This window comes from Nipponia nippon, unplaced genomic scaffold, assembly GCF_047370975.1.
Source record: "Nipponia nippon isolate SJK-2023a ecotype South Korea unplaced genomic scaffold, ASM4737097v1 scaffold_3, whole genome shotgun sequence".
NCBI classification, from domain to species: Eukaryota; Metazoa; Chordata; class Aves; order Pelecaniformes; family Threskiornithidae; genus Nipponia; species Nipponia nippon.
Window position 1 is genome coordinate 126164973 of NW_028262347.1, and position 14998 is coordinate 126179970.

At 44.5% G+C, this 14998-nt stretch overlaps 1 long non-coding RNA gene across 2 annotated transcripts in view; it reads right to left on the bottom strand.

Moving 5' to 3' along the window:
- Nucleotides 1-3714: 3714 nt before the first annotated feature.
- The window catches only part of LOC148054904 (uncharacterized), a 53141-nt gene continuing 41857 nt past the window's right edge, over nt 3715-14998 (bottom strand). The window contains exons 3-6 of one of the 2 annotated variants that reach the window (XR_015706624.1): nt 10911-11015; nt 7010-7107; nt 6235-6398; nt 3715-5418 (exon numbers count right to left, since the gene is read on the bottom strand). This is a non-coding gene — a long non-coding RNA (uncharacterized LOC148054904). The remainder of the gene's footprint in view (nt 5419-6234; nt 6399-7009; nt 7108-10910; nt 11016-14998) is intronic. The other variant, XR_015706623.1, reaches the window with a different exon arrangement.

A 14998-nucleotide genomic window follows, 5' to 3' on the forward strand; every position in this document is an offset into this window, starting at 1 on the left:
CCAGCCTACCCACGCCGGGGCAGGCAGAAGCTGACACGGTAAAATATCGTGTTTGCCATGGCTGATGCCTTTATTATGAAAATATGTTTTAAAGTTAGCTTAACTAGATTTGAACAAAAATCACTAGAATTTTTTAATGAACGTTTTCCATTTATCTGTATTCTTGGTTTAATTGCGCAAAAATGACATTTTTCTTTCCAATGTCTAATTGGATTTCACAGAAATCCTGCAGCAACTTTTGGCCACTTTTCATTTTGCAATTGTTTTGCTTTATTGACGTATTTGTCCTACCCATTTAAAACAGGCTGTTTATAAGGAAGTCCCTGTTGACCTGTGCATTCCCAAAGGTGCGCTCACTATCCAGGTTGCTCTCTCGTTGTTTTTCTATCTTGGACATTGCTATAGATGTCTTTGAGTTAAACAGCAGATTCCTGATTACTTTAACTTTGTCTTTAGATTCTCAATGTAACCTTGGCATTGTTGTTTTGGTGTTATTTTAGGCAAATAGTAGTTTAATACAATGAGCAACACGACACTAATAACCATGGAAAGAATTAAAAATGTAAATACAGTACTGAAAATTGCTAAACTGAAGGTGGACAAAAGTTTTGCCACTTACTCTTGACCTCCCACAAACTTTCTAGCTGCTCAGGAGCAGGAAATTTGTTATGATTCATTTCAGTTGGATGGACGTGTTCAATACCTCCGGTACCTGACTGGGAAGTAGAGCCCGGCATTACATCTTTTCAGTCTTAACACAAAAAGGGAATCGAGGAAGACAAATCATGTTTATCAGGACATAATATATAGGGTATTTTACCTAAACAGTGTGAGCGCTCATCAAATTTAAACTGAAATTTAAAAAAAAACACAGAAATATCAATTTTAAACTGGATACGCTCAATGGCTTCTCAGGCATCTATCTGAGTCAGAAAAAATGACTCAAAGCCTTGGCTATTCCCCGGAGCGATGATGGTGAACAGTAACTTCGCTTCCTTTCTCTTTCAAAGAATCTCCCTGCTGCCACAGGTGAGTCTCCTCGCCCTGATTCGCAGAGCTCCTCTGAAACACCCTCAGTCTCACAGCTCCGAAAACCCAGCTCCAGCAGCAGCAGCTCTCCCTGGCACAAGTGCCTTTCGTTTTCGAAACGACCCTTTTTCGAAAAAACCCCTGTTTTCGAAAAAACCCCTGTGTGTTTATACTCTTGTTCCTGACTGCTAACATATTAAAACCGAACCCATAAACAAACCATCCTGATGCTTATCTTGCGATGCAGTGTCACAAAGCAAAGATTCGGCACTTGTTATTCTGTGTTTATGTGTATTTGCATTTAGATCACTTAAGAGTTTGGGGGGGTATAAAAGAAGAGTGGAAGGTTTCTTCATCTCTTTTCATTCATTTACATCAGAAAATCTGCATATAAATGGTAAATCAGATCTGAACATGTGTCTTCTGGAGAGACATTATTAAAGCATACTTCTTAATGCTAATTGCTACTATTGACATCAATTTGTGATTGCCTGTTTCTGAATTAGACCAAGTAAATGATCTACAGCTCCAGTTTCTTTACAGTGTCGAAAGCAGATGCATGCAAAACATTACTTTCTTTGAGAAAATTCATTTCTCCAAACAGCTACCAGTACAATTGTTAATGTCAAAAAAACTCTTTAGCAAGAAAGGAGAAGAAAAGTGTGCCGGTAAAGGACTGCTGCTTTTATTGGCTGGGGGCAGGTTCCTAGAAAGACAAAATATTAGATCACCAGGCAAAGATCACCATATCTTATGAGCAGATGTTTTATGTTTTGTACTTCAGATTACACAATGCCAATGTGCTTAGCAGTGAGGTATAGAAAACCAGGGCCACGAAGCTATTGTTTTTCTAACGATTAGTGCTCACCAGCAGTCTCTCATTGCCCTTGACTCTTTCAGATATATCTCATAATTAACCACCTACCATGAGAAAAAAACCTTTCAGTCACTTTGGATGTGCACTTATCACAGCTTCGCAGGCAACACAAATATATATATATATGTTAAAATAATTGAAATAGTATTTATGCTTTTGCATTAGCACAAAAGAGGCAGCAAACGTTTGACTATTAATCTGCTTTTCCCTTCCCATAAACAAAGGCTGAGATAAAGTGTGTGGCTCTGCTTAATTTAGTATGCAAAATCTTTTATTTTCCTTTCTTACAATAACATAGTATATTTTATTGTCTCAAATAAATTAGTAGGACTTCTGAAGAACAAAGTGGCGAGGCGCAATCTCCAGTTCACCTGCAGAAGGACTTCAGAGGGAAGGTCTCCGCGACATGGGCGGCCAAGCCCCCACCCCACGCAGCCGGAGCCAGCAGCCGTTTGCCCCCTGACACTTTCTTCTGGCGCCTTTACTTTTAGGAAGCAAGAAGTCTCTTCACTATCATGTATCAGTTTTAAATGCAGACTTTGCGCAGAAGGCATGTCTCCTCTGAGACTACCCCACCTTCCCAGGCGCCCTTGCATCATAGGTATGAGGCTCCACAAGTGGAACCGAACAACGACAAGGATGATGGTTCATCGAGCTTGGAGGTGTCGCCGAGGTTATGTCAGCCAAAGCTCTGTGTCAAAACCACTTCCATAAAGGAAAAAAGGCAGGTCATTGTCATCGGAGACTCTTTCCTGAGGGGAACAGAAGGCCCAATATGCAGCCCAGACCCACTTCTTAGGGAAGTCTGCTGCCTCCCTGGGGCCTGGGTTAAAGATGTGAAGAGAAAGCTTCCTACCCTGGTACAGCCCTTGGAGTACTCTCCGCTATTGATTTTTCAGATAAGCAGCATCAGGAATGGTGTGGCCAGCAGGAGCAGGGAGGTGATGGTGTCCCTGTGCTGGGCACTGGTGAGGCCGCCCCTCGAATGCTGTGCTCAGCGCTGGGCCCCTCACCCCAAGGCGGCCATGGAGGGGCTGGAGCGTGGCCAGAGCAGGGCAGCGAGGCTGGGGCAGGGGCTGGAGCCCAAGGCTGGGGAGGAGCGGCTGGGGGAGCTGGGGGGGCTCAGCCTGGAGAAGAGGAGGCTGAGGGGAGCCCTCATCGCTCTCTGCAACTGCCTGAAAGGAGGCTGGAGCCGGGGGGGTCGGTCTCTTCTCCCCAGGAACAAGCGATGGGACGAGAGGGAACGGCCTCAAGCTGCGCCAGGGCAGGTTTGGGTTGGGTATTGGGAAAAACTTCTTCCCCCAAAGGGCTGTCAGGCCCTGGCCCAGGCTGCCCAGGGCAGGGGCTGAGTCCCCATCCCTGGGGGGATTTAAAAGCCGGGGAGATGTGGTGCTTGGGGACATGGTTTAGTGGTGGGCTTGGCAGTGTCAGGTTAATGGTTGGACTCAATCATCTTAAAGGTCCTTTCCAACCTGAATTCTGAGATTCTATGAATCCTTAACCAAGCTGTTCATCAATACACCATGGCTTGTGCTTTACTGGTACACAGTGTTTTGATGTCCTATATTAGCTTCTCACCAGCCATTCGTTCTGTCCCTTGACCAAAACAATACACTTGGTGACCAGCAAAAGTTAGAAGAGATTAAAAAAGCTCTGACAGGACTAAAGCATATGGCATAACAACAACTGCAAGTCCGATGGCTGTAAACAAAAATCCCACAAATGAGAAGAAAAAGGAAGCAACTTTATTTATCAGTTAGAATTTATTTCCCTGAAAGAAGAATAGTGTCATAATCATTAGTGAGGATGGTACTAGAATGTAAAATATATTTGCATAAAGCCTACATTTCCCTTAGCGCAGATTTTACTTCTTACATTCACTTCAGAGAACTTTAAAAGAAGCTTTGCAGATGGATGAACTATTAGTGATACAGTCACTGTGCGATTCTGCAATAACTTGGCTTTAAGATGCAAAAACCCCAACATCACAAAATTCCACCAAATACAACTATGAAAAGAGCTTTTAAAAAATATTTTCCCAGTGGTGTTTGGAAATGAAGACATAACAAAGATGAAATTATATTCTAAATTTTAATATCAGAACTTACTGCCTCTGTTACCTGCCTTCCTGGTGCATGAAGACATCACCCGGGGCACAAACTGCTCCTCGTGGTGTCAGGACTCAGTGCCGCCTGCCTGCACGCACCGGTGCCAGGGAGGCTGAAGCGCCCAGCTCCGTTCGGTCTTTCCAAACCATATTTCCCTGGAATAAGCCTGCTGGCATGCAGCTGTGTCCTGCGGAGGGGCTATGCCAGGTAGGACGGGGGGTTGGTGAAAGCTGGTTGGAATTAAGGGTTATGTCTGTGGAACAGGCACAGAGAGCAAACTCGGGGCTTTTTCTGTTGCTGATATATGGCACACCACCTTTATCACTGTACAGAATAATTAAAGAACGTATCGGCCAAAGAAAGGGAAATTTCAGTGATGTTGGAAGGAAATATTCCAAATATTTCTTAGACCTTTAATAATAACAATTACTCTAATAAAAACACCTGATTAGTCCCTATGGATACTGAAACAAACAAACAAACAAACACCCACAGAATACTTCTACCCATACATGCGGTGCTTTTCTACCAGTTTCTGTGTATGAATTTTGGAAAAGTAGGAGCCCTTCCTCTTCTGCTCCTCTCCTGCAGCTGGCTTCATGGCTTTTCTTAAAAAAAAATGCTTTCAAAATGGGAATAAACTGTGGCTTCGTTCACCATATGCAAGGGATGCCTGTGTAAGGATGCAGAAGGGAAATCTTTTTTATCAGTTTGCTCTTCTTAAAGCCCAGGTAATAATATGATTAAAATTTGTGACATTGAAAAAATGCATGTTACAAAAGGAAAGCTCTTAAAAAAGAAGGTGATGCCAGAACTGAGGTTGCTTGGAGCATGAACGTTACGATACAGTCTTGCACTTCACCACCAGATGTTCGCCCTCTCCTGCCCCTCCAGCAGCTCCCTTCTGCAGGGAACTCACTCACAGAAATCCACCTTTTTATTAACCCAATGTTTCACATTTTCAGATACCCAGTTTGAGACACTGAGATCCAACTTGCAGAAGTGCTGGGTTGCAATTGGAGTCAATAGTTGCTTCCTATTGAGGGGAAATAGCGTAAGTAGAGTTCAATTCATAAAGGACAAGCACAGAGTGTTGCACCTACAGAGGTATAACAAATTCCATCAACAGAATTGATTAGGTTACAGAGGAATTACTCTTTAAAATGTTATTCTCCAGGAAAGGCTCTGGAGACCGCGGTGGATGACAAAGCGAAGACAAAAACCCAGACATCCACTGGAAAGCACATGTGGGGCTAACAGCAGCCCAGGAGCACGGCCCGTTGGGCGCAGTACGTTGTAGGAGGACGTGTTGCACCCAAAGAGCATCCAAAGGAAGCACCAGAACCAGCCAGAACTGGGGAAAGCGCTGCCTATGAGGAAAGTTGAAGAAGCCGGCTGTTTTATCTGGAGAAAAAAATTAGAGAGGTATGATAACAGTCTTCAAGTGTGCAAAGGGCTGACGCAAAGAAAATTGAAATAAGCTGGTTTTCCTGCTCCCCAGGGAAGGAGCAAAATGTAATGGGTTTAAATTGAACCAAGGAATGTGGAAGTCAGACATTACAAAAATCTTTCAAAGTATAAGGGGTAGTTAAGCACTCAAATAGATTAACTAGGAACGTTATAAAATCTCCATCATTAAGGGTTAGGCATTTATCCCACCTGGATATCCTAGACTTTATCCTACCCAGGGTAAGGGGATTTACTGCATGACTTAATATCCCTTCCAGTAGTATATTTTACAATTTCTATAGTTAAATATGAAAGTAATTAATAGTGCCAGGTTGTCTGAAAAAATAGCTACAAGGCATGTCAGATTTGGCAAAATTAACAGATGCTTTTGACCTTAATCTTTCTGTACCTTAATTTTCTATTTACAAAATGCAGATAATGCCCACTCCTCTCACAGGAGTGTCGGGAAGAAAATTAATTAACTTTCTGAAGCATTCTAGCATGAGCTGGAACAGCACTACAGGAGATCCTGTGAAGAAATTCATCATTATGGCTATACAGGAGGGTGCAAGTAGTGTGCATAAGGGGTGTGCTGGGTCAGGCAGCGAGCAACACGGGCAGTGTATCCGTCACCATGTAATTAAAGGGTAAACCATCGTAAGTACAGAAAGATGTTAAGTCAAGAATGCATTTCCCAAATGTCAAGGACTTGATTTTCCAGCCTTAGCAATATCTCCTTGTAATATTACATGTGCATTATGAGAAACGTACCCATAGCGTGTCCAGCAATATTCATTTCATTTGACTCCAGGTGCTCACAGAGACATCAAAACCTTCTCCGGGTCCCTGTCTGCAGGGGTAACCAAGCTGAAAGACTCTGAAATCGTGCAGCACCTCACGACACAAAGGAGGGAGAGGGTTTCTGTCAGTTTGGGCTGCATACAAACAAATAAAAAATGTTTCAGGGCACAGCGCTGTTATATAGAGAGTGAAGTGCTATGACCAGAACCATAACACCTCTGTATACAGGGGAGGTGCATTCCACTATTAAAGATCTGGAACTGAGCTGTGAGCACCATAGCACATTTTGGGGGATACTGCCTTAAGTTACTGCATCAGATAAATTAACTTTATTGTCTATGCAAATGTACCTACGTACATACTGTACATATTCATTTTTACAAATACCTGCCGAAATGTTTTCCTGTTATTTGAGTAAAGACATTTTCATTTACAACCCAGAGCAAAGATGATAACTCTTGTTTCTAGAGATTTCGCGTTCTCACTTTCCTCTGCTGAGCGTTGCACCGTTCCTTGGAGCGCGGGAAGCTCCCGGTACGGCTCAGCAACTAAAAATCAGCAAAAGTGACCAGGAACAGGAGTCACAAGCTTCCACCTGCAAGTGTGGTTTTATTCAGTTATTTTATTTTACCAATGGTCAAAGCTTCACATTTTAATCTTTCTTTCATAGGTAGTCAAGTTCCAGCAATTATTGCAGATCTAGCAATTATTTAAATATTTATACTATACAAATTAGGAGAATCACCTAAACTTTTATTAATAAGTATCCTGGGGTGCTCCATATTCAAGTTTTTCCACTGACATCAAACTTCTCATATTGATTCTTTGGAAAACTTTTCCTTCCTGTATGCAAAACAAAAAAGATACCAACGAAAAGTGCAAATTCAGCTTGCCCCGGCTGTGCTGTTTAATGCTAATTTCTCTTCCACAAAAGTTTAATTTGCCCACAAGTGTGAGAGCTTCTGTCAACGCAAGCACTGCAAGAGAAAGTCTCCCTCTACACAACCATGAAGTGTAATGCCAAGCAGGCATCTTAGACTCAATTTACTCGAAGTCAAATCATTCATTTCTTACCACAAATGGAATTGTAATGGAGTTATTTATATTTGGCCAACATTAAAAATAGATATTGCAAAATGCCAACTCAGCTCCCAGAAGAGCTCAGATCCATTACGATCGCTGTTAGCGAGAGATGTGCTATGTCTGCTGGGCCCCCACTGAGAAAGGCAGAGCAGAATATTCATTTTGGGGAGAGAAAAAGGAACTTAGGGAAAGCAAAGACGCACTGTCCACCCGGGGCAGCGACCGCCACCCAGGTACGGGGAAGGGGCTGCAGGGCTCATCCCCCGCAGGGAGGCTCCAGTGCAGAAGCGGTGGAGGTGGCCGAGCAACCTGCATGGAGCCAGGGAGCTGCACAGCGGCCGAGAGACCTCCTCCAAACTGGCAAGTGTAGCTCTTGTGCCTCCCAGGTCAACGGAGGAGACAGCTGTCGTGTTTTGCTCATATACCTTCTCACCCAGGCTCACCAGCAACGCGAGAGCTACGCTGGAAATCCTGTCTTAGATCAAAGCTGTTTATAGCTCTCTGGGCTGACCACGGATGAATTCTGTCGGGAAGGTATAATCTGCTGCTCAAGGACACTCCTCCCTGTTAAGAACAGTGTTTTCCAGTGATTCCTAAACCAATGTCTTTTTCTTTGACTTGACTTTAATAAATCCTAAAAATTCAAATGACATTTCATATATACATTTCTGCTATTGCCAAGCGGAGATGAAATGCGGTCGTTCTGGATAACAGCATGTTGGCTTCGCTTGCTATTGCAGGACACTGTATGTTAAAATCATCAATGCTAACAATAATAATTTCATCTTAAATGACATTTTTCATCCAAAGATCACAAGCTAGCATTTGTAAACTTCAGCTAGGCCTCAAAACACAACAGCATAGTTCAGTGCAACCATGGATGCCTGGGTTTACTGATTTACTTACTTTCTTCTGAAATTTACTTACTTTCTTCTAAAATGTCACAGGTTAAGAATGCAGAGCAAATACAAGCTATTTTGAGAGAGACTTGTGATCCACACTACAGCTAGGAAAATTCCTGCTCCGGGTTATTGTGCATCCACATCTCTACCTCCTGAGCAAAATGAGAAAGAAAACATCCCCCGCCGCCTCTCTGGCCTGCAGAGAAAAACCTCCTTCATCTCCTGGGTACGGCAGCGATCCCTGTGCTCCCGTGCAGGCACAGCAACGGGCAAGAAGGAAGGCAACCTGCCCAGGGGATCAAAATTATACTTCTTATTATCTTTTCTCATGAAAAAATATCAATTATGAAATGCAAATTACTAAAAAAGCCAGGAAACTTTTCGAAGGAATGAGTAACGAAGACCTCCACACCGTCCTCCACCTTCATTTGGGGCAAGCGAATTACAGCTGCTCATATTGCAGCTGCCCGTTTTCTGCCCCCATAGGCAATCCTTTCTTCCTTCAAGAGAGAAACTCAGAACACATCATCATCGTTTGCAGAGCGTTTTGCAGTACTGGCTGTGGAGGACCGTGCACTGGAGGAGCTTGCAGCAGCCGCTTGCTCTGCCCCGCGCCACCCCAGGGTTGCTCTCACAGCCCCTGCGCTGGGGCTGGGCTGCTTGGGGGCTTTCCCTGCAAAAAAGGACCTCTTCAGGTGTACTCCTGGGGGAAACTGGATCAGTACCGCTATAAAATTTTCTGAGATTTTTCCCCAAAGAAAGATCTTACAAATAGATTTTCCAATATTACTGACGGTGGGAGAGATTTTGAGGCTGAGGAATTAGCTAGGTACAGTTCACCAGAAGGATAAATGGATAAGAAATTATTTAGGGCCGTTCTGGATCTATTGATGTTACTGAGTCTGTGTGTACAGAAGATCACTGGGGACAGCTCTAAGCCAGTACCAGCAGTGAGATACACACCTCCCTCCTTCATCAAATATCGCCTTACAAGATTAAATGCTGAGCGAGATCAACTGAACACAAATCTTAGCATGCAGGAGACACCTTAAAAAAAAAGAGTCCCTGAACATTTAGATTTTCTTGCCTCGTCTTCAGATAGTAAATAATGCAAAATTAGAATAACCCTGCATGACCTTTAACCAATACACCCTTACTATGATACAGAAATATTCCCCGTTACTGTATGATACAGAAATAATTCGTCTCACTCTCCTCAGCCATGCATTTCAAGTATGTCACTTGACTTGCAGTAAGACAACTGCTCTTCCTAGAAAGCAGCTTAATTTTTATGATGTATTTCAAGAATTTATCTCAATTTTATTTTCTTTCAGCATTTTACTGGCAATGGAGATGTTTGCTAACCAGGCATGCAGATGCGCTGTCCTGCTCGAGACAGCAGCACAGCAGAGGCCGCAGCTCTCTCTTGTCCTTCTCCCTTGTTATTTCCTTTGGGGAGCAAATATCTTTCGCTGTACATTTTTTAGGTGCCCAGCACAGGGGCACCAGTCTGGGCAAGTTTGGACTTGCAGGTTTTACTAAAGGTGGTTTGAAATGTGTTGCTCCTGCATTTTTGCTTCAGCTCCCTACGTGTTTTTTTTATGTGCAGGACATAACAACTGCTTTAAATCTCAATAACTCATAATTAAATTAAAAAAAAAAATAAGTGAAAGAGAATGTGTGATTTTGCACAGCTGTTTCAAAATAGTTGAGAGAGATGCAGAGAACACAAAGCTGAACTATGGAAACTATATATAGAAGCAGGGTGAGGTTTTAGCATTTGATCTGATCAGCACATGGAGCCCAGCATGACAACTGGGGAAACTGAAAAGCAACTCTCTATTTGAGTCAGCTCCTTGGCTGAGCCACGCAGCTACCTTAGAAATCCTTTGCCATCCACACAGAGGCTACAAACTTCTTTTGAGGGGCTGGCGTTGTTTATGGGGAAGGAGAAGTGGTTGTTGCATCAAAATTGAGACTCGCTGAAAGCACAGAGATGTGTTTATTTGAAGGAGAAAAAATGTGACTTGCTTAGCCTGCAGCTTGTTTGGGTAGAATCAGCAATGAAAAATGAAGTTGGGTTTTAGATTGGGTTTATTTCTTTCAAGTTCTTTAACTTTCCCTGAGAAGGACTTTCCTAAGGAAGACTGAGTTGCTGATTTATTTTTATTGATTCCCTTTCCTGTTACACTACACAAAGAAAATTCAAACTTGCTACACAAAGGGAAAAAAAATCCCATTTGGCTACAGTTAAAACTGAAGGGAGATGGTGTTTTGTACCCCTGGGCGGCTGCCAAGCCCCTGAACCTGGCAGCTGTCTGGGCCGAGTCGTCCCACGATGGGGGCACTCCTCAGCAAAGGCCACGGCGTGCGCCCGGCAGCACCCAGGGACCAGCAGAGCATCAGCACCTTTTGAACGAATCGCAGAAAGAACAAGCCCTTTCCAGCACTGGAGAGGATTGGTCCCGGCCCCTGCCCTGCCCGGCTGCGTAGGGCACCTGGGGGGAGGCAGGACCTGCAGTTCAGCCGCTGCCTAGTCCCCAGCAGGGGCTTGGGGCTGAAAATCCCATTCCCATATGGAAAACCCCACTCTTATATGTAGCTATACCAACATGGATTCCATCTTCCTTCTACTTTGCATGCAAATACTCTAATACGCACCAGCAATCAGAGAGCAACCTGCTCCCTGCGGTCAGGGCAGTCCCTGGGCACGCACCAGGTCTGGGCTCTCCTGTAGCCAACTCGTTGCCTAATGACCCAGCTTCTCTTTCACGGTGAAAACAGAAAGAAGAAAAAAAAGTTAAAATTCAATATTTAAAGCCAGTTTGAACATTAATATTCAGCTTTATTACTTTCTAATGCCACTTAAAACAGAAGCCAAGAAATCTGTTTTGATACTTGGCTGCGGGGACCCACACCGCGTTCCATCTGTCCCAGCCGTCCAGCCTGCCCCGGCTCACAGTTTGAGATCCCTCCCCTGTTTGTGTCCTAGATTGTACGGGAAGGTGGATCACATAGATTGTTGAATCTGGCCAGCCGCATAAAACAGACTGTCCCAGTGATTCCATAACTCTGTGGCAGAAAGAAGAAATTAAAACATATAACACAGTTTGTACCATACAAGGATCCCCCCTCCCATGGAAACCCCAGCGCAGGATCCTTTTCGTACTTCTTACTTGTTTAATATTTGATGTAGATTTGTTCCATAGAAAGATTTGAGAAAAACATTTGCTCTGATTCGATGGATTAGGTGAAAATACAAATGATACTATCTGTCATAATATTCAGAAACCTGGGAAGACATTTAGACAGGAGGAAAACTGTTCCACAGCAAGAAAAAAACTTAGTAAATAAAGACAGTTGAAATTTAGGATCCAGTATCTTCTACTACTCTCCTTCCTCTGCTGCCTTTTCTTTGTACTTTTAGGACTCTAACAAAGTCTGAAAATTACACGCTGGAAATTGAGTTTGCATGATTCACTTCAGACTATCACCTCCAAAAGGCAAATCACATCTGACGCCCTCGGCCTGCGGAATAGCACAGCTTTCCGGCACGGCTGCTTCTCTCCAAACAGCTGCTCTCTCATCCCACCGGCATTTTCTGAAGCAGCCGCTGTTTCTGCCCTGCAGCCCATCCGTCCCGCCGCGGGCACCGGCAGCACCGGGGACGGGACCCTCCTCCCTCGCCGCGTCTCTCAGCCCCCCTGGGGAGCAAACGACCGCCTGCGCTCCCCAAACTTCATCGGAAAACTGCAGCTCACTGCCCGCGTTACAAATAAACCACAGAGCACACTAAATTGCTCTCCAAAAGATGTCATCAAAAGCGGTTGGTTTCTGTATGGGTACCGCAGAGCATAATGTAGTAAATTGTGTTGTTTTCAGTTACTGGGAGGCAAGAGAAACCATGTCAGTATCCTGCAATTTTTAGAGAATAACATATAACTTCAAAACACACAGGCCTTTCAAAAACACGGCTTAAAGTTCAAATCCGAGGTGAGGTCACACTTGCCGCGTTCTCATTACCCAGGCAGACGGGCAGCCTCTCCGGCGCGAGAGCCAGGTGTACAGGAGAAGTTCAAGCTATTTCGGTCATCTGAGGACAGGCCAGAACTGAGCATTGACAATTCACTGCAGATCACTGCCTTGGTATTCACTGCCATATTATAAGGGGTGAATTCATAAATCCATCAGAAAACCGTTGGGAAAACTAAGCAGGATATTAAATGCCAGCTTTCCTGGGGTTTCAGCGTATTTCCTCATATAAAACATCCATCTCAAACCGAGCTCTTACTGCATTGGAGAAGACAGTGAAGCATCTTCCAAGGGCACTTTGCCACTGATTTATACCCTTGCAAAACCTTGTGCCAAAACGCCGGTGCCTGACAGGGCATGTTGGCTTCTGGAGTGACTCCAAAGGAGCATAAATTAGGCAGCAAGACGCAAAAGCATGGACAAAGCTTTTAGAAACTGCTTATATTGAACTATACAATTATAAAAAAGTCAGGCAACCGAACCCCTCTTCCACAGAAGAAAGGCAGCAAATCAAGAACACAACAGACAAGTTTCCCCAAGCCAGCAAAACTCAGCCCGTTCACGGCTGCCGAGGAAACTGCCCGTGCAGGCAGGGAACGGCAAGAGGAGCGGGCCGGAGCCCGGGCTGGGAGCTGCAGCCTCCCTGCCCACAGCACGGCTGCCGTGCAGAAGGTCCCGGCAATGCCAATAGACCAGCCGGGATTCACAGGATAAAACTGGTGTTTGGGAGAGGTAGTTTTGCAGGAGAGAAGAAGGGGGTGAAGGAAGGAGAAGAAAACTCTCTCTCACAATGCTCAGGTATAGGAAGATATTTATCTTCTGTCTGTACTCCTAAAGTTCAAAGGAAAAGTTTCCCAGATTAATTTCAGGAGTAGGATTTATACACTCATGTAGAAACACTGAAATATTTTGTAATGCAAGGGTTACAGGAACACAGTCAGCCTGAGCTCTGAAAAGGAGATTATTTAAACCAATACTGTTTGGATAAACAATTACAGAGCAGCGCAGGGAGCAAGTTTAGACAAACCCATCAAATTCAGGGGAACTCTATCACCCCCCCATGCTGTGTTTCACAAGGGAGGTGCCACAGGTGAGCCTGCCCTTCCCTTGGCCCTTGCTTTGCCGGTTCTGGCTTCTCCTGCCTGCTATGGACACGGGAGGAAGAGGAGGAATTGGTGCAGGCGGCTGAGGGTGGCTGCGGGCAGGACGGGGAGCACGGGGGCATGGCCAGGCACCCCTGCCCGCCTTTTCCTCCGGCTCCCAGCACCACCGCCCTGAGCAAGCTCCTCCGCACAAATTGCTCCTCTTCCCACTGCCTCGACACCTCTGTGTCCTACCCAAATAGCACACCCTGCTCTTAACGTCAGAAGAGAACAGCTTTCGTGGCAGCAAATTGCTGGAATTGGTGATTCTTTGCACATTTGTGGGGGTACTGTGAAGGCTCAGACGATCCCTTAGACAAATGCTAAACTGCCCATAGAGATTTAACAGTTTTAAGAGGGATAGGTGCAGTGAGAAGCTAGCATTATGTTTTATTAAAGCCTGTTAAAAAGTTTATGGCTTCGCTTCTGAATGAGGCTTTTTTCCCCTCTAACTACATCTCATTACTTCTCCTGAACACAGCCTGTCACATATAATATTTGCAGATAGAATGGATATTTTATAGGTCATCTTATTTGTTGTATCATAAGTACAACAAAATAGTGCAAATGACTTAATGCACTCGCACAGCTGAACAATAAGGAATCCCAAAAGCACCTCTAATTAAATACAAATTTCTTAAGAGATTTAAGTGGCAGGGTTTTGTTTATCATTTATTAGAGAAGCTCTTGTCAGAAAGGAAGTAATGCCCCAAAATAAAGTGGCTCCATATTTCAATGGAGGATTTTTAAGCTGAGACTTCTAATGGAAAATTTTCAGTATGTTTTTGGATAGGAACAAAAGCATTTGGCATTGAAGTGTGCAAATCGAACCCCCTGAAGCTTCTGCCTGCACCCTCAGCAGTGCAGCAGAAACTTTGCTGGACAAAGCTGGGCTTGAAGCCCCGACCGGGAGGGGCTGCCCTCCAGCAGCGTTTGCAGGCTCCAGCCCTCCTCGCCTCGCTGCAGGGAGGGCAGGCCAAGCCCTTGCTCGGGCTTTACGTACGTACCGATTTCTGGACGCCCTGACGCAGCCTGTAAGCCCAAGCTGTTCAAATAACCGAGAGCTGATACAAGCAGCGTGGCATGAAAGCTGTTTGCTGCGTTGTGCGGCACAGTAAGCAGGAGTATTTTTAGGCCTCCAGTTGGATCCCGTGCTATCTTTGAGAGTCCAAGATTTCTGTAATCTCAGATTTTCAAAGTTGTTGATGTTTTCCCTAATCCTCTTATCGCTGGCTGGGAAGCTGTCTCTGCTTTCGCAGCTACGGTAGCATTTGCCCCTTTTGCAGCATTGTGCATCCCGGGTTGTGTAATACTGCATGATATTTCCCCAAACCCTCCGGAGAACATCAGCATTTACATATGAATCTGATTTCACCTGGATGTGCGTGTATCCTTCAGCCAGCATCTTACACAGGAGAACTCTTATGGTAAACAAAGGTAGAAGGCCATTAAAATGCAATAACCAACTTTCAAGAACCATTTGACTAATTCCACGATTCAGGAACTCTTAGGCAGCCACCACAGCAAACTGAGGGAATAAATAGCATGAATGCTAAGCAGTCAGAGCAGCTTAGC